The sequence below is a fragment of the Lissotriton vulgaris genome, chromosome 3_1 (assembly GCF_964263255.1).
Source record: "Lissotriton vulgaris chromosome 3_1, aLisVul1.2, whole genome shotgun sequence".
NCBI classification, from domain to species: domain Eukaryota; kingdom Metazoa; phylum Chordata; class Amphibia; order Caudata; family Salamandridae; genus Lissotriton; species Lissotriton vulgaris.
In genome coordinates, this window is record NC_141689.1 from 1,217,392,583 (window position 1) to 1,217,418,166 (window position 25,584).

A 25,584-nucleotide genomic window follows, 5' to 3' on the forward strand; every position below is an offset into this window, starting at 1 on the left:
GTTTCCAGCTCCCCTCAGAGGTAAGCGGACGTACGATTGCCTCCCCCAGGGGCCCCGTCCTTGGGCGAAACCCAGGTTGTACAGGGGCCCGGTGGTTGAGACCACGGGGAGGCATGTGGTCCGTGTGTGTTGACGGGCGAGGGGGGATCGGAGAGAGGGGGATTCGGTTAAGTGTGGGGGGCATGGGCAGGGCAGAGGTCGAGTTCACGGAGGGCCGGGAACGGCCATGCGGCCATACTGCGAACGTGCCAGGAACACCCGGGTGAAACCGACCCGCCGCAACTCTTGCGCGGGTGCCAGGCCGTCTTCGGCCACCCGACCGTGCTGGGGATGGGCCACGAGTTCACGGGTTCAGCTGCTCCGTCGAGATTGGCAGTGGACCAGTGGCGCAATGCATAAGCGCCTGCCTGAGCTGCAGATGAATCCCGGTTCAAATCCATGCTTGCTCGACATTGAGAAGCGCTCTTTTAAACTCTCCCCAACAGCTCCTGCTCTTCGTCTCTGCCGCTGAGCCCCATGCCCTGGGTGTTCGAGGCTGCTGCCTCCGAGTATTGTGCTTTTTCCTGTGAACGCTCGGCGCAATGTGGGGGGCGATTGCACAGCCATCCGTTTGTGTGGCCGGGGGCGGCTGAGCAGCGGGGTTTTTCGGCGGCGGTGGATATGCCCTGCGCTTCAAACGATATCAAAACCCCGCCAACCCCCCCATGCGCCCCGCCCCCCCCCCCCCCTGGTCGCCATCTTACTCCGGCCATTTTAGTCCGGTGGCGAGAGGCAACACGCTCTGGCCATCTTAGTCCGGTGGCGAGAGGCAACACGCTAAAAGCCCATAAGTCAGGGAAGAAAATCAGTAAGGGCAGTAGGGTGGACCATCCCAGCATCCGGAGCAGCGCGGCTGCAGAGCGGGGCCCTTCCTCCCTTCCACACGCACTCACCGGGTTTAGGGTGTCCGGCGGCGGCATCAGCTCCTTTCTGCTGGGCCCCTCGGCGTGGCGGGCCCCTCGCCTCGGGGGGATCCTCGTTGGAGGTCAGCTCTCCTTCTCGGCGCGTGGGGAAGCCCTCAAGGTCGGGCCAATCCCTGCGCGGCGCAGGAATGACGTAAAGGGAGGCCCGTCGGTCGGGGGGCCAATGAGCGTGCAGCGATGCTTGCTTCGGGGCCGCCAATGGCAGCGCGGCCCTGGGTAAAGAGGCGGGTGCAGCGCCTCACTGTCCGACTCCGGGCTGCGGCGGTGACGATTTCGGGGCATAAGCGAGGGGTGGCACCCTCGAAGTAAAAGTTAATGTAGATGCAAGGTGGGCACTCGCTTCGGGGCCGCCAATGTTGGCGCGGCCCTGGGTAAAGAGGCGGGTGCAGCGCCTCACAGTCCGACTCCGGGCTGCGGCGGTGACGATTTCGGGGCATAAGCGAGGGGTGGCACCCTCGAAGTAAAAGTTAATGTAGATGCGAGGTGGGCACTCGCTAGGGTAGCCATAAACAGGGTGGCACCTGCAAGCTGTGTAGAAATCCAGCGCCCGAATAGTGTAGCAGACAGAAATATCAGATATACCCTCCTGAACACTTATTAAACCTGGATTTGCCCGTTTGGAAAGTGTGCTTCGGTGCACCGCTCGACATGCTGCTTCCAACGTGTTCTCGGCGGTACATCTTGCAGGGTAAACAATTTTCCGGTCTGATTGCGGTTCCTCCTTCGGCTTCCGCATGTGCCAGGCTGGGCTAAATTCATACTGGTTTACTGATGTCCCCATCTTTTTATCGGGTAGGAAGGAAAATGATTTAATGTACTAAGCCGGCTTGGGTGATGATTTGTGCATTAACTTAGACAATGTTAATAAACAAAAAGCGAAGCGCCCCCTTGCATGTCACAGGCAGTGCTGACAGCTGCCGAGGTTTCAGATTGCTTATGTGGGCCATTTTCGTGGTTTCGGTGTAATTATGAGTGACAATCAACGATTATGAGTGACACTTTCTCGCGACCAAATTAACCAATGAAGACAAGAGAAACATATAAATATGTTAAGGGCTTCCCCCACGGATGTTATGATTTCGTATTCCTAATTTAGGCATTTAAGGATTGCTTCATAACGTGACGACAAAGTTTTATCTGTTATTGGTGCGGCAGTACTGAGCCAAGTTCTTGGTTTATATCGAGGAAGCATGTGAATGTTAAGGTGCTTCCCCCGCTGATGTATAATTTGGTATTCCTAATTTTAGGCATTTAAGGATTGCTTCATAACGTGACGATTGCACAGCACCACCCCCCGCAAGAGGAAGGTAAGATCTCAAGAAAGGGGTTGGCCATTTTAAGGGGTATGGGGTACGCAGCCTGGGGGGGCCAGTGTTCATGGTCTGGTCCCCCTAGGGGGAGGTTAGAAACAGTGGGCAGGGCTGGGGACCCAGGACGGGGCAGGGCCCTCCCAGGCCCCCAGGGTTTGGATAATAAGGGGTTGGGAATAACCCCAGAACTTTTTATATGAATCCATACAGGAGCGCAACTCGACAGGCGTCGCCACGACACTCCCACGGGAAGGGTGGTCTCTGCGTACTAAGCGACCCCCCCCCCGCCCCCCCCCCCCCACCGCCACGCTGAAAGTCCAGTGAAAGTAAGTAAAGATAGGTTAACAGGATGTAATGAAGGATTATGGAGAAGGATGCGTGAAAGTGTAAGATCATTAGTCACGACGTTTTTTCCTTTCAGGAGGTGAGACCGAACAGGATAAGATGTCAGGAATGGGACAAGGTGGTGCAGGAACAGGTTTCGCGGTCACGGAAGCGCAAGCGGCACATGCGGAGCTCTTCCTGCAGCTAGTCGAGACTAATGGAGTTGCTTGGGCTACTAACCTGCTTAAGGGCAACCCGGCGAACCCTTGTGTGAATAATGACATTTTAACAGTAAATGAAGAGGACACAACTAGTGTGGGCAACGTGAGAGCGTCAAAAAGGGTCAAGGTACCCACGAACAAAGACTTTCCGCCGCCCGCTAAAAGGAAGGGGAGTGTTGCCCCCACAGGAAGGGTCATTCAGGAGGAGTTGAACGCGCCAAGCTTGCCGCCTAGGGGCCAGGAATTGCCTGGTACATCTAACTGGCATGCTAACACCCAGCTAGCAATGGAGTACGCTACCAGAAGCGAGCTGGATAAGATGATGTCCACATTAGAAATATTCATGAAAGAAATGAGGGAAAGTGTGAGGCCGGGAAATAATGCAGAGGTCAGACCTTCCAATGTTTGAGTAAACGGAGCTCCGGCTCCTGGCACACCGGGAGCGACAGGGGGAAGGCAGGAGGGGACTGACTTATCCATCATGGGAGATGTGCTTCCGGCAACGGGGCCAACACCATCAGCACCCCCCCCGGTAACGCACCCTGTACCTTTGGCTTCGCCGGCAACGCCCACCCCCCCAGCACCGCAGCCTATGCCCTCGGTGCCCCCACCCCCTGCTGTTCCAAACCTCCCCCCCCAAACCCAACAGTGCCTACTCTAGCATTGCCTGTCCCTTCCCCATTGCTGCCTAGCGAGGAAGAGATACAATTCAACGCCCCTTTGTTATCAGGTCGATCGTGTCTGTCCTGGGAGGTGCCACAAGCAGCGAAAGAATTAATTTGGAGGAGAGAGTTTATTGACATTTTCTCTCTACTCATGCTGGGTCAACAAGGGGCGGATGTGCGCAAGGCAGGGCTCAAGGAAGAGGAGAAGAAAGTGAGATTTCAGACCTGGCCGGAGAAAAGCATTGACAACTGGTTGGAAGCGTTTGCCATCTTACATTCAGTGATTGTAGAAAAGTTTAGTGATCAGGGACCAGGGCTAGTGCAGTACGGGAGGCTCATCCACAATGAAGCAAAGAAGTGGGGAGGAGTAGGTTGGCTCGATTACGACAGGGAATTCAGGAAGAAAATGTCTAGATGTCCCAATATGCGGTGGGATCATAAGGAGGTGCAGCTTTGGATGGACCATATGGGGTCCAGGGCACTTCAAGGGGTTGCGACAAAGAGCAAGGCGCAGGAATCACAGGCAGGGCCTTCAGACAAAAGCTCCCCTGGGGCCCAGTACGAACATAGGACGCCGCCCTTTTGTGGGGGCCAGAGAGGGAGAGGTCAGAAGAAAGGAGGCGGGAAGTCTTCGCCAGGGTCATGCAGGTTGTTCAACGGGGGCCATTGCCATTGGGGTAGCTCATGCAAATTCACCCACACATGTAGCAATTGTGGAGGGCAACACCAAGCGGGGTCTTGTAGAACAAGCAAAGGTCAAACGCCAGGTAGCTACCAGGGAGGGAGAGGGAGAGGTGGGTCCTGGCAAAACAAGTAACCCACCAACACCCCACGTAACGACCGCCCCCCCAAACCTGCTCCCCCCCTCTCCTTCCAGTACACAGAGAATGAACATGCCTGGCCCACCTGGAAACTCCCTTGAGTGGCTTGCAGCTCCCCTGGAGCGAGGCGCAGTTAAGGGCCCCTCGCCGATAGTTCTGGAGCGAATGTTGCCACTATTAAACAAATACCCAAACAGAATTGACGGGACATTGCTCCTGGGGGGTTTTGCTGAAGGATTTGTCATACCATTCGTAGGAGTGCCGGTCGCCAGGGACGCAGATAATTTGAAATCCGCAAAGGATAACCCTGAGGTAGTGAGAGCCAAGGTAAGCAAGGAACTCGAGCTGGGGAGGGTGGCTGGCCCTTTCACCCACCCACCACTAGACAACTTTGTGGTGTCACCACTAGGGATAGTACCAAAGAAGGAGCCAGGGGCCTTTAGGCTGATTCATCATCTGTCATATCCCGAGGGAGAATCAGTAAACGACAATCTTGAGGAAGGGGTTTGCTCTGTCTCGTATTGTTCATTTGACGTGGCCATGGACCTCGTGCGAAGAGCTGGGAAAGGGGCATGGCTGGCAAAAGCTGACATCGAGTCTGCCTTCCGTCTTCTGCCGGTTCATCCGCTTTGCCAGAACTTATTGGGCTTCAGGCTGGGCAATGAATACTACTACGATAGATGCATGCCCATGGGCTGCTCTATTTCTTGCGCCTTTTTCGAAGCATTCAGCACCTTCTTGCAATGGGTTCTGCAGGACATTGAAGGGGTACAGGGCGTAACTCATTACCTGGATGACTTCCTGTTTGTGGGCAGGCCAGGGACAGCTGAATGTGCGGAGGCACTGGCTAAATTCCAAAGAATGACTAAGCATCTTGGCGTGCCTCTGGCCCCTGGGAAAACAGTGGGACCTGCGCAGGCGTTAGTTTTCTTGGGCATCCTAATTGACACAGCATCAGGTGAGGCAAGGCTACCGGCAGACAAGGTCCTTGAGCTAGCAGCACAGATAAAAAAGGTGCTAGGGCAGGACAAAGTGACATTAGAAGACATTCAGAGCCTGCATGGGAGATTGAGTTTCGCCACGAAAGTCATTCCGGCAGGTAGGGCGTTTGCGCGCAGGTTGGCCATGACAGCAGCAAAGATAAAGCGCAAGCACCATCAGGTGAGGTTGAGTTTTGGGGTCAAGGAGGATCTTAAGGTGTGGGGGGACTTCCTTGAGCACTTTAACGGATCCGTGATATGGAGGGACCCTTGGACCAGTAGCCAAGAGCTGACGCTGTTTACTGACGCGTCAGGCAGGGATGGGTTTGGGGCAATCCTTGACAAAGAATGGTGCGCGGCGGGGTGGCCCAATGCCTGGAGGAAGAAAAAGATCACCTCCAACATAACAGTGTTGGAACTATTCCCAGTAGTTGTTGCTTTCCACCTCTGGCCTGCCTTGCTGTCTGCGAAAAGAGTGGTGCTATGGTCAGATAACATGGCAGTGGTCCAAGCCATCAACACCCAGTCAGCGTCCTGCGCACTTGTGTTATGTCTACTCAGGGAACTGGTCAAGGTCTGTCTTTTTAATAATGTGGAATGCAAAGCTAAACACATCCCTGGGGTTCAAAACACGGCTGCTGACGCTCTCTCACGTTTCCATTGGCAGCGGTTTCGAGAGGCGTGGCCGCGAGCGAGGGAGGAGATGACGCCTTTCCCGGCGCGACTTTGGCACCTGCTGCGGTGGCGCAGCGTATCAGAGAATTAGGAGAGTTGTCATTGGCACCGAGAACGATGAGAAGATACCAAGCCTGTGTTAGAACATTCTGCGGAATTATGGGCCCGTGGGAGCAGGACGCCTCAAGACTAGGGGACCATGTGCAGGCTTTCATGGTTTGGGCGAAGGATGAGGGCAAGAGTCACTCTTGGATGGCAGGGCACTTAGCGGCCATAGGGCACCATGCTCGCCTGTTAGGTCAGAGGGACCCGACCACGTCTTTTCCAACTAGGGCGGCACTCAAGGGGTGGGCCAGAGTGATGCCGAAATTGATCGATCAGAGGACTCCCATAGATTATGACACATTAAAGAACATGATAGACGCCTTGCCCATAGTCACCCATAACTCCTATGAAGAGGCCCTCTTTGCAGTTACATTTAGCCTTGCTTTCTTTGGAGCATTTAGGATCAGCGAGCTAGTAGCACGGTCCAAAAAAGAGTCCTGCCCCAGGGCAATCTCGATTCGGGACGTACGCGCAACAGCTGAGTCAGCCGAGATCTTTTTACAAATATCCAAAACAGACCAGTCAGGTAAAGGTAGGACAATTACTTTACAGCGCTTGGGTAATGACAAGTACTGCCCGGTGGCCCTGCTGACCAAGTTCCTGCCAAGCCGCCCGCATGCAGATGGGCTGCTGCTCATCCACGCTGACTGTTCCCCAGTAACAAAGTACCAGGTGGACCATGTAATGCAAGGGTGCTTGTTCAGGGCAGGGTACACCACAAATGGCGCCAAGTTTAGCTCACATTCCTTCAGGATAGGAGCGGCCACCACAGCCTTTAGGGTGGGCCTCCCGGCCGAAGCAATAAAAAAAGTAGGGCGTTGGGATTCCAACTGTTACAGGAGGTATGTTAGACCATTGAGCGTGATACGCCCGTTGACCAGACCCGTGGTCTAGGACTTGTAATTTGTATATACCCCGCGAACGGGGACAAGAAGTTATATTATGTGCCACAATTAGATGTGAATTAGAGTGTTGTTTTTTGATTGCTGTGCTTTAAGTTTTAATAAACAACATTATCAACACACTGTGTTTTATTGCAGGGGCAGAGGTGTGGGTGATGGGGCACTCTTATGTCACCAGACTGGCGAGATGGGTGAGGGCCAACACCTGGAAACATGGCTTTATCAACACAAACATATCATGGTTCGGCATCCCTGGAATGCGCTGGGCAGCACTGTTAGGGACGCTGCGGGGAATCTTGAAGGAACACAGGCGAAAGCCAAACATTTTAGTGGTGCATTACGGGGGGGAACGATCTGGTGGCTTTAGGCAAAAGGCGTTTATTGGACACAATGAGGAAGGACCTAAGCACCTTGAGCGGCGAATTAGGATAGTGCAGCATATACTGGTCAGAAATATCACCCAGGCCTATCTGGCACGGGGCATTATCGCAAGGGGCGTTAGAAGTCACTCGCAGGCGAGTCAATGCAGCAATGCGGAAATTCAGCGAACAAATAGGGGTAGGTTTCATTAGGCATGGTTTGCTGCACGCCAAGTCCATTGGGTGCTGGGAATCTGATGGGGTCCATCTGTCCAAAGTGGGTATGGCGATCTTCCTATTAGACCTGGGTGAAACGCTAGAGTTAGCCGGGTGTAGATAGAGGAAGACTAAGGCTAAGTAGTGGGGGCCCTGGGCGCAGCGGTTGCCACGCCCAAGGCTGTGGATAAAGTGCAAGGCGACTCCCCTACACATGCAGAACAGGCGCAGGAACAGGACCTGAAGCCCCAGTGCAAGGCACAACTGAGTCATATGTAAGCCGAGGGGCCCTTCTCGGGGACTTGGTTCAACGGCACCCCGTTAGTCCTTAGGGCGGTTGTAAGCCTGAACAACCGGGGGTTTGCTAATAAACGCCCCGCCTGGATGGGCAAGGTGTGAGTTGACTCTCCCTTGTCTGGAGGGCGGGGCAGGTGGACGGTAGGTCCACCGGTGGGAGGCTGGTGCCTCCCGGAATCGACACCTGGCCAGGGCCAGGGTGTCCGCGTTATTGGCTCATCTTCAGGCGCCCTGCAACAAGGGGTTGCGGGGCCTAGGGGGGGTCGCCTGTCAGTTAACCCACTCTGTTATTTGGACCGCAAATAAACCTGCAACTTCTTACTCCCAAACTTCGTGTCTGTGTATCATTTGGGTGGTGAGGGTTGTGGGGTGAGGTGTACCGATGCAACTACTACGAGCATTGGAAAAGCCAATATGCCTAGTATTGGCTTCCAGCTTTTTGGTTTTGTCAGTGATTGTTTTATTTTGTACTTTTTCTTCCGAACTGTATTCCTGGGAAAGCTGCCTGACCATCGTCAATCGATAAAAAACATTTTCTAAAAGCAAAACGTTTTCTCGGCCCCATGCATGGCCATAGTAGTTCCTAGCACTGAGCTGGAACCCGGGCCGGCTTTAGTGCTGGTGGCTCCTGGTGTGACATTTGTTGACACCTGTCAGTGACCACCTACACAACGGATTCCCTCACCACCACCCTTTAACAGTGCCCCTCAATGCTCCATAACCACTCTCTTTAAGATGCATTTAATTAGTTGCATAGCACCACTCATACCAGTGTAGGGTTTTAGAGCACTTTGCATCACACAGTCATTACACAGAGGCATTCAATCATACATTTGTTAATCACTGTATTTGAAATGTTACATAAGCCAGAGGACTACAAGGTGTAGGAGTGACATGTAATTAATACTGGTAAGGAATATAGTTTGAGTGCTTGGCCTAGAGAAGCACAAACTCAGAATATAAAAAGTACCCCCATAGTTGGGGGTCTCTTTAATAATAAGTATCGATTTCCACCCAGATTAACTCTTTTGCAACAGTGATCTATGCTCTAATCTATACTGCACTGTGCAGGTAGTTCTTCGATGAAATGTAATAGCTCACTGATCTATATTAGGATTTTAACTTCTAAATTGCAAGCATAAAAAGGATGTCTCCTTTAAAAGCAGTAACCTACTGACCTATTTACATCATATGCAGTTTGTGTGCTGCATGGTACACGTTCTTTGCAGCAGGCATATTAACCCTCTCTGCTACCTTACAGTGAGTCAAAACCTCAACTAGACAAAACTCTGATTCTTCTCTGTTATTAATCACTGGAGTTATCTTGACATTTTTATTGTTGCCTGGAAATTGCTAGAGGCAAGAAATATGGCAGCAGGTGCTTTAAAACCATACACAATTTGTAAACATGAAGCCCCACCAACAAAGTCAGCACCCAGTGCTGCGGCACCGGTCGCACAGCCCTAGAGCCGGCCCTGGCTGGAACTGCTTTGTGTGTGGTTGTGCTCCTTGTGAGCTGGAAGAACGCTGTCACTTTCAGTGAAGTTTGCTAATTGCTGATATGTGCTGGCCACTGCCCATGCTGTATGTTGCAGCAGGTGGGAGAAAAATGTGAATGATACAATAACAGACGGAAGGATGGAGAAGACTGACTGAAACCCCATATAAGCATATTATACATATAATTTAAGTAAAACCAAAAAGTCATGGCTAACACCAGACATAATAAACAAAAAAAAGGAAATACCATGGGAAGCTGCGGTACCCAGTGGGTTCAATCAACTGGGTTTGCTGGCTGGAAAAGGTCTTTAGAGAGGCAGATGTAGAAATTGCCTTGGCAATGAAAAGACCAATTTTGGCAGAAGCATTTGGCTACAGTTGTTTGGAGGAAAGGCAATTTGCTTATGATGAGATAGTCATAGAGGGGGTGTGGCTTGGAGCCGCGGATGGAAGTCGCCTGATCCGCGAGCTCCGCAACTGAGCCCACAATGATCCTGTTGTAACGACTCCCTGGGCCCCCCTTACCCACTCAGACGGTGGATGAAGGGGTCGCGACCACTCGACGGTGATCTGGAGTGAATCCTTGACCGGCAGCCCGAGATCTGCTGACTGCGAGCCTGGCCGGGGTAGACGAAGGCGAGAAGCACAAAATGGCGGCCTGACGAGAGAATTGGGACCTGGCACCGCTCGGGCACTAACACCCTACTAGAACACCCAGCGGGCGGCAGACTGTAAGGTACTGAGGGCCGGGACACGAATACACCGCCACCAGCGAGGAGGGAGTGCGGTGCGGACCCCCCCTACCTCGCAATCACCCTGATCGGAGGCCGTAAAAGACACGAGAGGCCCGAGATCGGAAGCACGGAGGCGGACGGTGCGACACCTGACAGACGATCCGGTGTGGGCGCTCCCTTGCTGATCGACCGAGGCGATTGACACACTGAAGCGCCCTGAGCCCGGATACCATCTGGGCCCGAGAACCCGCAGGCCGGTGAGTCCGCGAATCCTGTAGGCCCAAGACGCACCCGAAGCCCTCGCACAGCCCAAAGAGGAAGGAGCCCCGAAGCCCTGGTGCAGGCGGCAACATTGGCGAGAATTGTTGGTCTACGGGGCCTGGGAGGATCGTTTAAATCACCTGTGACCCGACCACCATGCTCGCCAGCGCCCGTACTACATAACTCCTGACACCCGTGGGAACCCTCCCATCTGAATATTTAGAACAGAGAGCGAAAACACGGCGGCGATGGGGCGGTGGACGGTGGCGGCGCGCTAAAGCGGAACCCCTAAGAGACCTCTGCTGCAGGACCTGCTGGCAGCGCTCCTGGGCCTAGCGCAGGAGTGGATCGCAGAAGACGGCCTGAAAACGATAGGCGGAGAGCCCAATAAAGGACTGAAAAACAATGGCACCTCTGACAGGGGAGGAAAGAATAAATAAATGACGCACTCTTAACAAGAGGTGAATTAAACTGCAGAGTACTTAACCCTGAGAGGATCGGACACATTGCAGAGCTGTCGGCCGCGATCTGGAGACTGCGGGCCGGTTCTGAGAGCCGCCTGATGACGATATCATTAAGCTTAACCCCACTGCGAATTACTGGCCAACTGGAGATAGGCAGCTAGACGTCGCCATCTTCCCTTGACGGTGTGGTATGGGAACCGACCATTCCACCCTCAGTCGCGGAACCGCGAGGCTTAGTGATGCCCCACACGCCCTGGTTTGATGACCTACTGCCCTGGCGATAGGCGGTGGCGAGGACACTCCCGGAGAAGCAGCTCAGTGACCCACGGTGACCCACACAAAAGAAGACACCGGATGCGGGCCGGGAGAGTTGGCCGACACTGACACCGCGACAGAGACGAGACCTAGAGAGTCCAAAACACGCGATTGCTCAGCATTGAATCAAGATTTGGTAGGAGACAGGCGGAACGCCGGCCTGACCACTGTGGAGAGCTCAGGCGCGCCCCTTCCCGGTGTGAGACCCTAGACACCCTCTAAATCGGATGTGAAGAGGGGGGGTTAGGCTCCTGTGACGACCAAGCATGGGGAAACCAAAAGGCAAGAAGGAAGGAGCTCAGCAGCAGTCGGACACTGAACCTCCGGGTCACGGTGAACAAGAAGAACAGGACCAACCACACGACCCACACCTCCAGCAGCAGCTAGACAAAATTCTGGCGGCGATAGTGGACACCAGAGCGGCGCTGCAGCAGGATATAGCGCAGGTGGCGACGGGCCTAGGCCTCTTGCGAGCGGACCATGGTAAGCTTGCGGATAGAGTTGCAACGGTGGAGGGCACGCTCCAGACCATGGGCCCAATGCAAACTGCCCTAAAGGCCACTATGACTGATGTCCTGGATCGAGTTGGAGCACAGGAGAAAAGGGCGGAGGAGGCAGAAGGGCGTAATCGCTGGAACAACATCCGCATAGTAGGGCTACCCGAAAAAAACGGAGGGAGATGATATGGTAAAATACCTGAAGGACTGGCTCAAGACGGTGGTGGCTCCGGAGGGCCCATCAACCTTCTACACACTAGAGAGAGCCCACAGAGTGCCTGCTAGACCACCCCAGCAAGGGGGACCTCCACGACAGGTGGTGGCGAGGCTGTTACACTGTAGAAATCAAATAGGACTAGCTATGTTTACAGGGGGGAAGGGGACTCAAAGATGTACGCATGCTGGCAAACCAGTTGGTTTGTTCATGAAGCCCTCACCCACCAACCTAGTTGGTGGCATGCTTCATCATCGGGCCCACCACAGTGAAAAAGGCAATTAGACGCGTTGGAGTGCGAGTTAAGACCTCCTGCGTTGTATGTAAGAGGGGGATTCCCTCTAGCTTTAACAGGCTATTTGCTGTAAAGAGCTTCCTTGGGTCACCTGGCCGAGAAAGAGACCGGAATTGCCGGTCTAGATCCTCCTTGGACCTATCGTCCTTCTGCAGTGCCCAGAACCAGTTCTGCCAGGTGACCCAAGGAAGCTCTTTACAGCAAATAGCCTGTTAAAGCTAGAGGGAATCCCCCTCTTACATATAATCGCACCTTAGAGAGTGCGACACATAAACCAATAACACAATCACTATAATTTAGTTTTTGCACCTTATTCACATACTCACTTGGTCCTGAGGAAAGCCAGTTTTAAATTAAAAAAAAGGCCTGGCTGAAACATGTAGACCACACAGGACCACACAGGACGCAGGAGGTCTTAACTCGCACTCCAACGCGTCTAATTGCCTTTTTATTGCTAACAGGGGCCCAGTTATTAAAACTTATCTATTTATCCTCGGGTACTGGGACCCACTGTATAGCTTTTAACTTCACTTTCTCACTCACTGCACTGCACACTCAGCGAACATACCAGCTCCGCAGTAATCTGGCGTCGAAGCACACCCGGGACACATTCGTTGTCACTGTGGTGGGCCCGATGATGAAGCATGCCACCAACTAGGTTGGTGGGTGAGGACTTCATGAACAAACCAACTGGTTTGCCAGCATGCGTACTTCTTTGAGTCCCCTTCCCCCCTGTAAACATAGCTAGTCCTATTTGATTTCTACATATAATCCTGGGGATCCGGACTAGTTTATCTAGTCCTCACTCTCTACTTTGAGTTGGTGAGGCTGTTACACTACCACGACAGAGACCTCCTGCTCCAGAGAGCGCGCATGTATGGTCCCTACCAGGTAGGAAACAGTAAGGTAAACCTATTCCTGGACTATACATATGAAACCCAACGACGTCGGTCCTCCTTTCTAGCGATCAAGAGAGAACTGAGAGAGGAAGGTCTCCAATATTCGCTGCTATTTCCAACCAGACTACGAGTCATAGTGGATGGATCGTCGAACTTCTATGACACACCGGAGGAAGCCTGTACATGGTTAGAACTATACAGAGCAGGAAAAGATGGCATGGGGCACAGCGCAAGTATCCCCATGGATCAACTACATCAAAGGAGGTCAAGGAGGCTCTGTCGCCGCCGGAAGAGTTTGAAGGGACCGCTTTTGCAGGAGGCAGAAGTGGAACGGCGAGATGCGCTTGATGCGATGATAGCACTGTCGAGTTCACAAGGACAACGGTCTCCAGAGCGAACAGATTCTGATAAAGATAAAGAGGATTCAGACGCTGAACAATCCGAGGCGGATAGTGCACATCTACCGAAGGTCGCGCCGGCCGCAGCAGATGGGATGCTGGACGAGGGCTAAAGCGGCTGTAGGGCTACCTGTGACGTGCCGCTCTAAACTTGCCAAACTAATTGCAGCAGGTTTAAAGTATGGAAGGAGGGAGGGGAGGCAACGGGAGGTGGCTGGAAGAGTGGGAAATGTGGGATGAATGAGCCTGGAGAGACAGCCAGATTACAATCCTGATAATGACATGGGCTCCCGAGTGTGCATTACCCGGAAGATCTGACCCTGTGCTGGGGGACGAAGGGGGGCACGTGAGGGGCTTGCTTGTAGAAGGCTCAGTTGGATATTGCGTTTCAGAGGTATAGAGGCAGCTGCCCGTTGGTAACCAGCCCCCTCATTGCCCTTAAGGCATGCCTGCAGTGACTGCTGCTAGGCTTAACAGATATTTGACAGATATCATGGTTTGGATGGGAACTAGGAGGGAGTTACTTGGTCCTGTTCTTGGGAGGGTGGGGGGAATGGGACGGTTAGGGGAGAATTGGGGAGGGCCCACCACTGATGCACTAACAGGAACACGAGTTCGATTGCACAGGATGCTATGGGAGAATGGCTGATTCAGCTAATTTGAGATGTATAACCTGGAATGTGAGGGGGCTTCACACTAAGACGAGACGACATAATATTCACACCTATTTAGTCCGCAGGGGAGTACACATCGCACTGCTCCCAGAAACACACTTAACAAAAGTTGAAGGGATTGCGCTGCAGCATAGATGGAAGGGCCAAGTGTACAACACAACATACTCTGCGTTTGCTAGGGGAGCGCTGATTTGGATTAGAGCGGGAGTCCCTTTTCAGTTGACTAAGCAGACGATCGACCCTGAGGGTAGATTTGTGGCAATTCAGGGGAAGCTACGAGGCAGGGATATTGCCTTCTGTAGCGTATACGCACCCAATGTTGATCAATTGAGCTTTTTAGCAAGAATGTCTGGGGCTCTAGCGCACTATCTCGCGAGTCCTCTGATAATGGGAGGCGACTTCAACTCCGTTATGGATATATCCTTAGACCGATCACACCCCCCCTTGGCCGACTCCCCGATTCATCGCTTGACCAAGGGTAGGCTAGATTGGTAGTCACGCTGGGCGCTGGTGGACGCCTGGTGAGCGCAACATCCAGGGGACAGAGACTACTCCTATTTCTCTGGCATGCATGAGCTTTACGTAAGATTGGATGCGGTGCTGTGCTCCCCAGCCTTATTGCCAGCTATTGTGCAGACTGAATATCTGTCCAGAACGATATCTGACCATAACCCTCTGTTAGTCACCATGAACTGGATGACTGGAATCTCATGCGTTCCTACTTGGAAATTGCGCCCCGAAACGCTGGATGACCCGCTTTTCCATGCCGTGCTAGAGGAAGGGATTACACAGTATTTTGCGGTGAACGTTGGCACGACCGCGACGAGAGCGACAGAATGGGACGCCTTTAAAGTGCTCATCAGGGGGCTCTGCATAGGGAAGCACACAGGAATACGGAAAGTACTCCTAAGCGATCTGGATAAAGCTGAGGCTGGGCTGCGTGCGATAGAGAAAGAGAGACCTGGTCGCCCTGAACTACAGGAAGAAGCTAGCGTAGCGAGGGAAGCAGTGACAGCAGAAGTGGAGCGTTTGCGTAGCTTTGACCATAAAGCTTACACCATGAGAGCACATGCGGAGGGAGACAAAGCCGGAACACTGTTGGCCTGGTTGGCCAACCCTGCAAAGCGTAACTCCCCCATCCTGACTTTGGAAGCAGAGGGAGGAGCAGTGGCCCATACACAGAATGAGATTTCGCAATGTTTTGAGCGCTACTATGAAATACTTTATAAAAGCAAGCTAGTGGATGGGGACCCTGCCATCGATAAGTTCCTGGATAATTTGCAGCTACCAGAACTAGACCAGGAGCAGGCGAAAGACCTGGGGAAAGACATAGAGCTCGGTGAAATTTGAGGTGCCATTAAACGTATGGCCCGCAACAAAACCCCGGGGCTAGACGGACTGCCCATTGAATTTTATGGAAAATATGTTGACCTACAAGCACCGAAACTCCAGGAAGTCTATACAGAGGCGAACGAAACAGGGCAGCTACCCCAGTCCATGCGAGAAGTGCTTGTGATGCCACTACTGAAACCAGGGAGGGAGAGTGAGAATACGGCCTCTTATAGACTACTATCGATGTTAACAACCTACTACAAAATACTAAGCAGCATATTGGTGACCCAATTGCTGCTAGTCCACGAAGACCAAGCTGGCTTCATTCCAATGCGAAGCACGACCGCGAACATCAGAAGATTGGTACGCCTACTGGAGGAAGATCACCCAGAGGCACAAGAGCCAATGATATTATCGGGTAGATATTGAGAAAGCTTTTGATAGCTTTGAATGGGGGTACTTATACAAAGTATTGAGACGCTTTGGCTTAGGAGAGGGAGTGTTTGCAGTGGACAAGGGTATTGTACACGTCGGCGGTGGCCAGAGTGAGAGTGGGCTCGCTGATCTCATCGCAATACCCGATAGAACAGAGGACGAGGCAAGGATGATTTTTATCCCCATTGCTGTTCGCATTGGCAGTGGAACCTCTCGCGGTCGACATTTGGACAGGAAACCATTATGGAGGACTGAGGAGTAGAGACGGGTAACAGCACGTATCGCTCTACGCGGACGACCTACTGCTCTTTCTTGAAGACGCTGACAGAGCAATGGCGGGAGCCGAAAAACTGCTTTCGGACTTTGGGGAAATCTCAGGCCTGAGAGTAAATTGGGCCAAGACATGTCTATTCCCGGTGAGGCGGAGGGAAACCCGACCAAATTTAGTTCGAGCGGTAAGATGGGAACCCACCTGCTTGAAATACCAAGGAGTATACATCTATCACACGACGGCAGACATGCTAGAGGGGAATGTAGAACGCACCATGAGGGCACTGATGGGCAGTATGACCTTTTGGGCCACCCTCCCGCTATCGGTGATGGGCCACATAGCCCTCTTAAAAATGATAGCAATCCCTTGTTTATTGTACTATTTTAGAACGCTGCCAGTGTGGATACCTAGCTCCACTTTCAAAGTACTGAAATCGCTAATAGGGTCTTTTCTCTGGGGTGCGGGCAGGCGTAGAGTTGCACAGGCGACGCTCACACGGCCCAAGGCTGAGGGAGGACTGGCGGTCCCTGACTTTGAGCTGTACTATATAGCAGCCCAACTACAGATCTACACGCAAGAAATAGCACGTGAGTTCAGAGGTCCGGAACATAAGAGAGGCAGGGGAATGCCGCGCCATGTCCTTTCATATATAGCATTGCAGCAGAAGCTGGACCTCAAGGACGTTCTAACAGAGGAGAAAACGATCATACTTTGTTCGAACCGCTCTCAACGAAGGGCAGGAGTCCTGCACCCATATGCGCCCGAAATGCCTGTTTGGGATGGTGATGGCGTTACCACACGGAGGGGATTGATCGCAATTACAGACTTGGGAAGAAGCGGGACTGCAAATGTTAGGGGACCTGTACGAAGATGAGGCTTTGCTACCCTACCAAACACTCCAAGAGAGATTTGACCTACCGAGAGGAGGTTTCTTGATACATGCAGCATTGACAAGAGCGATACAAGGGCACTGGCGGGAAGGACTGATGGAACCCAAGATGTCAGCAGCCTGTCAGTACACCATGATGGCGGCAGGGACCTTTAAGGCGGTCACCTGCCTGTATTCTAGAATGCTCAATGACGGCCTAATGCCCCTAGACACATTGAAAGGTAGGAGGGAGATAGATTTAGGCAAAGACATCCCTGAGACGGCCTGGAAGCAGATAGTGCGCTGAGCCTGGAAGAGCATGAGGAATGCATGTTTCCAGCTGGTGCACTTCTATATACTCCACAGAGCATATCTGACGCCTGGGAAAATCCGGAAATACTTTAAGGTAGGAGAGGTGGCGTGCCCCAGATGCACGAGGGTTGGGGTGGAACTAGAACACATGCTGTGGTCTTACCCAGGGATGGATCTCTATTGGAAAGAGGTGGGAGATACCCTAAATGAGATAACAGAGAGGCGACTGGAGTTTGATATGGCCGTTAGTCTTTTGCACTGGTTCCCCCAAACATCCAAGAATAAGGTTACTAGTAAATTTATAGACATGGGGCTTATACTGGCAAAATGAGAAATAACAAAGCATTGGAAGGCAACAATGGGCCCCACCAGCAAAAGATGGAAAGGCGAGCTCCTAAAGTGGGCCACCAGTGAGAGCGTGTTGAGATATCAGCTGGCACGAAGGCGAAGTGACGATAAAGCGTTAGAGGCAGCGGCGGCATAGGAAGCATTAGTGCAGGCACTACGAGAGTACGACCCGCTTGACGATTAAGGGGGGCAGATTGCTGGTTGGGAGATAGCACCGGAACATGATAGGTACATCACATGAATCAACACATAGGCACTCCTAAGAACACAAACTAAAAGAAACAGGTACGGTTGTCTGCGTCGGTGCTGGGAAGTTGGGGCAGGGGGAGGGGAGATACAATTTCTAGAAGAAGAGGGTGGAGGGGTAATGTTACTAAGGTCGCTGGTTTATTTGGTATACTGATTGCATAGACCTGATATAGCAACATACCATGTAATGCATAAAGGATGGGGGGTTTCCGACCGATTCTTTGCGGTTGAGATGGTGATCTTTGAGTAAAGATTTATGTGTGTTTTGTATAAAAAACCAATAAACTACGTCTTTAAAACAAATAAAAAATGAGAGAGTCATAGAGGGAGTAGAAGGAAGTATGAGAGAGATTGTGGTGAATATTTAAGTAGGTGATTTGGTGGGGGGGTGAGACACCTGTCAGACAGATTGCTCCTTGTGTATACAGAATGAGTCTTTTTGTGGTTCTTACAGTTTGAACTCTTTCATTGGACAGGTGTGGGAAGACTGAAAAAATGAGCCTTCAGCCTTAGTAAATCTGGGATTGCGTCAAACTCCACAGGCGGATGCATGAGAACACCCATAATCCACTCATGGAATGCTTACTTAACACAGGGTAATACAAAGCAGGGACATATGCTGCCTTGCTTGACTCTGGATTTACTAAATCATGCAGAGCCATGCAAGGAGACTTTGCGTGGCTTATTAAATCCCTCTTAAGGGCTTGCGTTGCCTTCTGTGACGCAAGGACAATGCAAGCCCTTAGTAAATCTGGCCCTTAGTGTCCTGGCTAACCCAATATACGCAAGAGAAGTCTCCTTGGCCACATGGTTATTTGATTATTTAAGGTTGTTGTCTTCTCACACCCTGAAAAGGAATTCCCTATTAAAAAAGGAAGCAAAAATGTTACTGAGGAAGCTTTACATTTTATTTACACACAACAGTGCAAGGCCTCTGGAATCTAAAATCCAGAGTTTGGACTTGTATGAAGGATTGAGACAATAGGTTGATGTGAAATGGACCTCAGCAGTCATGTTAAGGCAGGACCATTTCAAATCTCACGGGGCATGCATAGGGTGCCAGTTTGTCTAGAGTTATAGGCGTAACCTCGCTAGAGCTCAGCAGACTGAAAATCCACAGCCTTTGGAAACTTTGGTTTCCCAGTGTAGGGGGTATATGCGAGACCTGCTCATTCATGGGGTTAAATAGGCTCTGCGCATCACCAACTGTGATTGCTGTTCCAATTACTATCGTATTCATTTGGCATAAATGTACAGCAACTAACAGCATCCATGCCCTTAAACATCTTTAAATTCCAGTGTTTTCTAGAGTGATGTCTGAAATGCTTATGGGTTATTTATCTGGAGCCTTGTTAGCAGCGTGGTTGATCTTATGGTGTCATCAGACATCATCATGCTCACTGCAGGTCTCACTTATAGACCACAATTCATACCAGCCGCAGACCGTACTGCAGCAGCAGGCTTCGAATAAGCAGAAGATTTTTATTGTTGGGAGTCTCTCTCAGAACTATTTTGAGAAAAAGATGGGGTCTTAGAGAAATCCCTACATATTTAAATCAACACCCAAGCATCCAAGCAGCATTCTCATCTTATGCAGTATTGAGGGGCCTATTCACAGACAGCTTTTTGTAGTATGTTTGTATAGTACTATAATAGTCTAGCAAATGTACAGAAAATGCTAGACACAAACTACGAGTGGAGGTCTATGCCGCTGCCTGTCCTATCTTTTTCTCTCCTTCACAAAAGGAGCTATAGAGGGAAATAACGCAGGTTGCCCTCCACTCACAACTCTTTCATCAACAAAACCTGCTTATGTCTTGGGATCAACATCATGAGCATAACCCAAACCCATTCATGGTTAAACTATTTCGGTACTACCTCAACAATGCTGTACACACTGGGTGCTCCTATCACTATTTTAAATTCTCACAAGTGTCTATCCCCCCCAGGAATTAAATCGTATGTGTTTCTCTCACCCCCCACAATTTTCTCACAACTAACACCCCAAAAAAAATGTTGGATGTGAGAAAATTGTGGGGGGTGAGAGAAACACATTCAATTTAATTCCTGGGGGAGATAGATACTTGTGAGAATTTTAAATAGGGATAGGAGCACCCAGCGTGTACAGCATTGTTGAGCTAGTACCGAAATAGTTTAACCATGAATGGGTTTGGGCTATCTTTTTCTGTGCCAAGTTCTCCCCCCTGTCTGTAAAGTCTCAGCAAACCTTGGTTTGAGTTTAAGTAGGAAATGTAACACAGACAGGGAGGAAAAGTTGTAAAATGGGGAATATTTAAGACTAAAGGGATGAGGTTTAGGGGAGAGTAAGGAGAATCACGATAGGGTGTAGGAAGTGGTACAGGGAGGGGCATGCACCCACCAACAAAAGAGTAATCCCATTCCTATTCATTAACTGCATTTTCATAGTACCAAAGTGGACCCAAAAAAGTAGTACATATACTCTACCTTAGAGCTGGAGTTAGTCCCACACTGCACATAGTGAACCACTGGTACTGCAACACCCTCCCATGAGTTGGGACTTAAAATAGACACCAATAGTAAATAATGTGAAATTATATTAAATCAATTAAATACTTACAAGTATAAATTAAAATACTGTAATTTTACAAACGTATATCCACAAATAAACACTTTTTTATTTTATTTTAACATACTGTAATAATAATTATTATATTTTGCCTATTATAATAATATTTAAGCTACATTTAAAAGTTTACTACATTTGAAAAACACAGTAAAAATATTTTATAATGTAAGTTAATTTTATATATTTAAATCAAATGTAGAACAAAAGAAACAATGCTACAGCTTTAATAAGTAAATTATTAACTGAAAAAGAAATTAATTTAAATAAATCAAATAAAATTTAATGAATTTTTCTGAGGTTTAAAAGAATATTTCTACCTAATGTAAAAAATATTTGTATTATGTATTAATAATTAACAAAAGTGATGTATAGAATTAATTAAAAATAGTTTAAATATATTTTAATAAAAATAATATTACATTCATTTTCAAAATTTAAAAGATTATTACAATATGTTAAAATCAAATATGCTTTATTTCTAAATAATTTTGTCAACATTCAATTATAATTATGTATATTTTTAACTATTTCAAATAATTTCAGTTAGGTTGAAATTATTATCTATGAGGTTTTAAGTTTGTACCACCATTATTTTCTATGGAAGGGTGTTGCAGTATCAGTGGTTGGCCATGTATGGTGCTGGCGTTACTTGGCAATAGTAACTTTACAATATTACATTTGTCTCCTCCCCCTTTTTCAGTGGGTGAGGTTATGTAAGTCTAGACTTTGTAGTAACTTTACACTCAGATTTTGTGAATAGCTCAAAGTAGTAAAGTGTAAGTTACCCTTGCCCCCGCAGTGTGCAAAGAGGGAAGCAGGATGAAAGTCCAAAATTTCCTGTTTAATTCTTGTTTAGCTGCAACAATAAAAGATCACTCCAATATGCTTGACACACGTAACAATGATTATAAATGTTTCACTCCAACAAGGGTCTGCACCCAAGGCTCTAAGACCCTTAAACAAGAAATAATCTCTCCCCTCTAACAAAACCAGAAGACAGACCCACTAGACCTTCCCAGCTAAAGACCCCACTCTATTTACCCTTCAGTAGCAAAATGATTAAGGGTGAATTTGCGTGTCAGCTGTAAGATTCTCTAGAATCAGACAATATTCTATGTGCAGCAGAATCAGATTTCAGACCAAGGAGGAGCACAGAAACAGCAACAAACTGATGTTAGGGAAGATCTACATTCTTGCCTAAATGAGGGCCTAAATTCTAATCTTAATTCTTCTCAAACTGTTTGCCACATAGGGCACTGTGAATCATGAAATTATGTTACAAAGTCTGGAAAAATGAGTAGTGATCACTGGATTGGCACGTCTGTGGTGCCAGTCACACTAATCAGACTGAAGCAAGCAAATAGGAAATGCTGTCTCATGAGTGGTCCCACAGGGATCTCCTTTGTTGCCTCTCTTCTTCAGTATTTACATTAGACTGTTGGCTAAGGTCCAATTCCACAACCAGTCGGTATAGCACAAAGATCTGCCCAAAAACTTCACTAGCAGCCTGAAACACATATATCTTTGGCTGAAGGAGACGTGCCTGTGCCTACATAGTTTAAATATTGGAATACTGAGATTGGTAGAATCAACAGACACGAGCCTGGCCAGTGAATTAGATGCCACCTCTACCCACTAGAAGCTATTGGTGCAGTTTGACCCTAATCTTTCCTTTGGCCATCAAATCTCAAGTGAAGTTAAAAACATCAACATTTACTTTAAGCTTCTAATAAGGATCCTTCATCTCCTGTCATCACATTGCATTAATCAGGAACTTGGTGATGCTGAGAATGGATTCATCATGCACCATTTGTCTGTGGGAGAGCCCAGGGGGTATGGCCTACCATCTAATATGGCGGACTTGATTTGACAGGGTTCACATCCCCAGCCCACTAATCCTTAACAATTGCAGGGAGACTGCCCTTATCAGTCCCAGGCAATGGGGGATGCCCCACAAGTGACCCAACTGAAGTGGGGACAATAAACAACTAAAGAAGAGGATTCGGGAGGTGAACAATGGGCAACATGGCTGCCAGCATGGATGAGAAGATCCTTGCACTGTGAAGCTGATGGCTGAGGCCGGGATCAGGGAAGCATGGAGGTGCTGGACCCTTGCCTTTGAAGAATACCAGTGTGTGTAACTGAAGTTTGAACAGGAGTTGTCCAGTCGTTACTGTGGGTGGGGCTCACTGGCCTGATGCTGGCTGTGGATGAAGAACTTCTAGTGGGACCTTGTAATACACTGCTGGGATCTGGACTAAAGACAGCCCTGGACATGGCTGGTAATCAGTTGGAAGATGTGTACCACCGAGCTGTCCTGCAAGACATATGCATGATACTGAATTTAAACATGTGCTCTGGGGATGTGTATAGGTGAGATGGGTGAGATGCTTCTCTTCGAAAGTGCAGGAAAACCTATTCGGAACAACTAGTAGAACAGATTTGGGGGATTTTGAGGGATGTATGCTTGGATTATCCCCCAACCTACTCCCCTGATCTAGCTACCTGAAGAAGAGCAATGACATGCTGTGCAAAGGTGGAAGGCAACTCTCTGTGAAGACAGAAAATAAGGGGACTCCACAAGCAGTCGCTACTGGGTTATGGTAAGAGTTAGTCCAGACACACAAAGAGAGTGACAATGGCGAAACTAGACTATCGTGAATGCAAATTGATTGTGGTGGTGACATAATCTGGCTAGGGGAAGGACAATGCAGACGCACAATAACAACATATCGAGGCAGCTGGATGTATTGACAGAACAATAAAACCCCACGATGTCGCCGAGATCCCATATCAAGCCCTTCATAACCCTCCATATCTAAAAACTAACTACCTAATTGACGGAGCCATACTAAACTAGGTAAAAGCATATAGCAGACCACTGATGATGGGTTTTTAGGATATACCCTTAATGAGGGAGGAAGGAAGGGAGAGAAGGAGGGAAAATTGGGTGTGTTGTTTTATAAACAGCAAATTGTCAATCAGTTCCCAAAATAGGCTGTGAGGTGAAAAATACAATGAGGAGGTTGAAGTAATAAGTTGTACATTTTATAAGAATATATGAGCAATGTGTACAATGGACCTTGAATTCATTAATTTAGACGATAAATGCACAGTGGATGTTATGCATGTTTGAATTATAGAATTAAATGACAAATACACATTAGTTTAAATAAAGTTTGGAAGAGCCCCAAAGAAAGAGATCATGAATTTATGGATACCACCAACATTTTTATTTTGCTTTTGAAATTAGCAAATTTGGTGTAAGGCAGAATTCCACAAATGTCTTGAGTCTAATCTTTCACTTGTTATTGGAGTAAGTAAAAAATGTTTAGCTGGAGGCATTATCTCCTCAAATAAGTCCCCATTGCTTGTATCTTGCAGGATTTTTGTAGCAAGGTTTGTCCTGGCATTCAATTTTAACAGAGATATCACAAAGCAAATTTCACAAAGAAGTCACCCACTAAGTCTCATTTATGAATGCTCACCACTAAATGAGGGACCTCACAGTTGGTTAATGGATCACTTTCACATCTGTGGACTTGGAACAAAATAGTTCTCTAAGCTATATCAGAAAAGAAAATGCATGCGTCTCTTTCCCTCTCCTCTTCTCATAATCAATCCTCCTTTCAGCGAGCCCTCCTTAATGCAGAAACGGCCAAAACTTACTGTAGTGAGATCCAAAAGTTACTGAAGGACAATTGATAGCATCATTCAGCCATGATGGGACTGGGGACATGGTCACATCCAGCAACTTCTGAAAGATCAACATGGGAAAAATTGTGAACAGTGGAAGAGGCATTGTGTCCACCATGTGCAGTCTCTTCCTCAACTCTGCCTAGGCATAGTTTAAAAACTGTAACTGTCAGTGTTTTACACAACGTTTATCTGAAGCAAACTGTCTATATGCAACTTTCTTTACTTTGTCTCACATAAACCCACTAGAAAATGTCATCTTCAGCATGTGCTCAGACGGGGTAGATGACTTCAAAATACAAAGCCTAACGTTATCCATCCAAAACACTCACTGAAACCTGATTTATAAACCAATTTATTCATGCTAAGGACTAAAGACAAAAGGGTGTAGCTCCCACGCTCATGCCGCTCAATTAATGACATTATGGCCAATCACAGCTCTCAAGACAACTACATTTATCTTATTAAGGACATTTGTTACATCAAAATCTTTCATTTACAGAAATGCAAGGTTGTGCTACAGGGATCCCATAATGGAGCAATTCATATGGGGTGAGCAGAAGCATTGTTGAAAATGGATCACTGACATAATATCAATGTTATAAATATCGAAGTAGCAAAATATCGATTAAAAAACTATAGAATACCAAAATATCGACTTCCTATCTCCAAACAGGTAAGTTCAAAAATATTGAATCAAAGATATCGATGTAAAAAATATAGTTAGTCAAAATATCGAATTTTTTAAATATCTTAAAGTAATGTAAAAGTAATGGAATAATAAATATAATTAACTTAAACATACTTAAATAACCTTACAATTAATAAATAATTAATTTAAGTTAAAAATAAATAAACATACAATTAAATTATTTAACACATATATATATATAAACATAAGGGAAAGCGTTGGATAGCGTAGGGGTAAAAATTACTATTCCCACTCCAGTGAGTGCAACAGTAGGGAAAGCATTGGATAGCGTATGGGTAAAAATTACTATTCCCACTCCAGAGAGTGTAACAGTAGGGAAAGCATTGGATAGCGGGAGAGTTAAAATTACTATTCCCACTCCAAAGAGTGCAACAGTAGGGAAAGCTTTGGATAGCGTAGGTGTAAAAATTACTATTCCCACTCCAGAAAATGCAACAGTAGGGAAAGCGTTGGATAGTGGGAGGGTTAAAATTACTATTCCCACTCCAGAAAGTGCAACAGTAGGGAAAGCGTTGGATAGCGGGAGGGTTAAAATTACTATTCCCACTCCAGAGAGTGCAACAGTAGGGAAAGTGTTGGATAGCGTAGGGGTAAAAATTACTATTCCCACTCCAGTGAGTGCAACAGTAGGGAAAGCGTTGGATAGCGTAGGGGTAAAAATTACT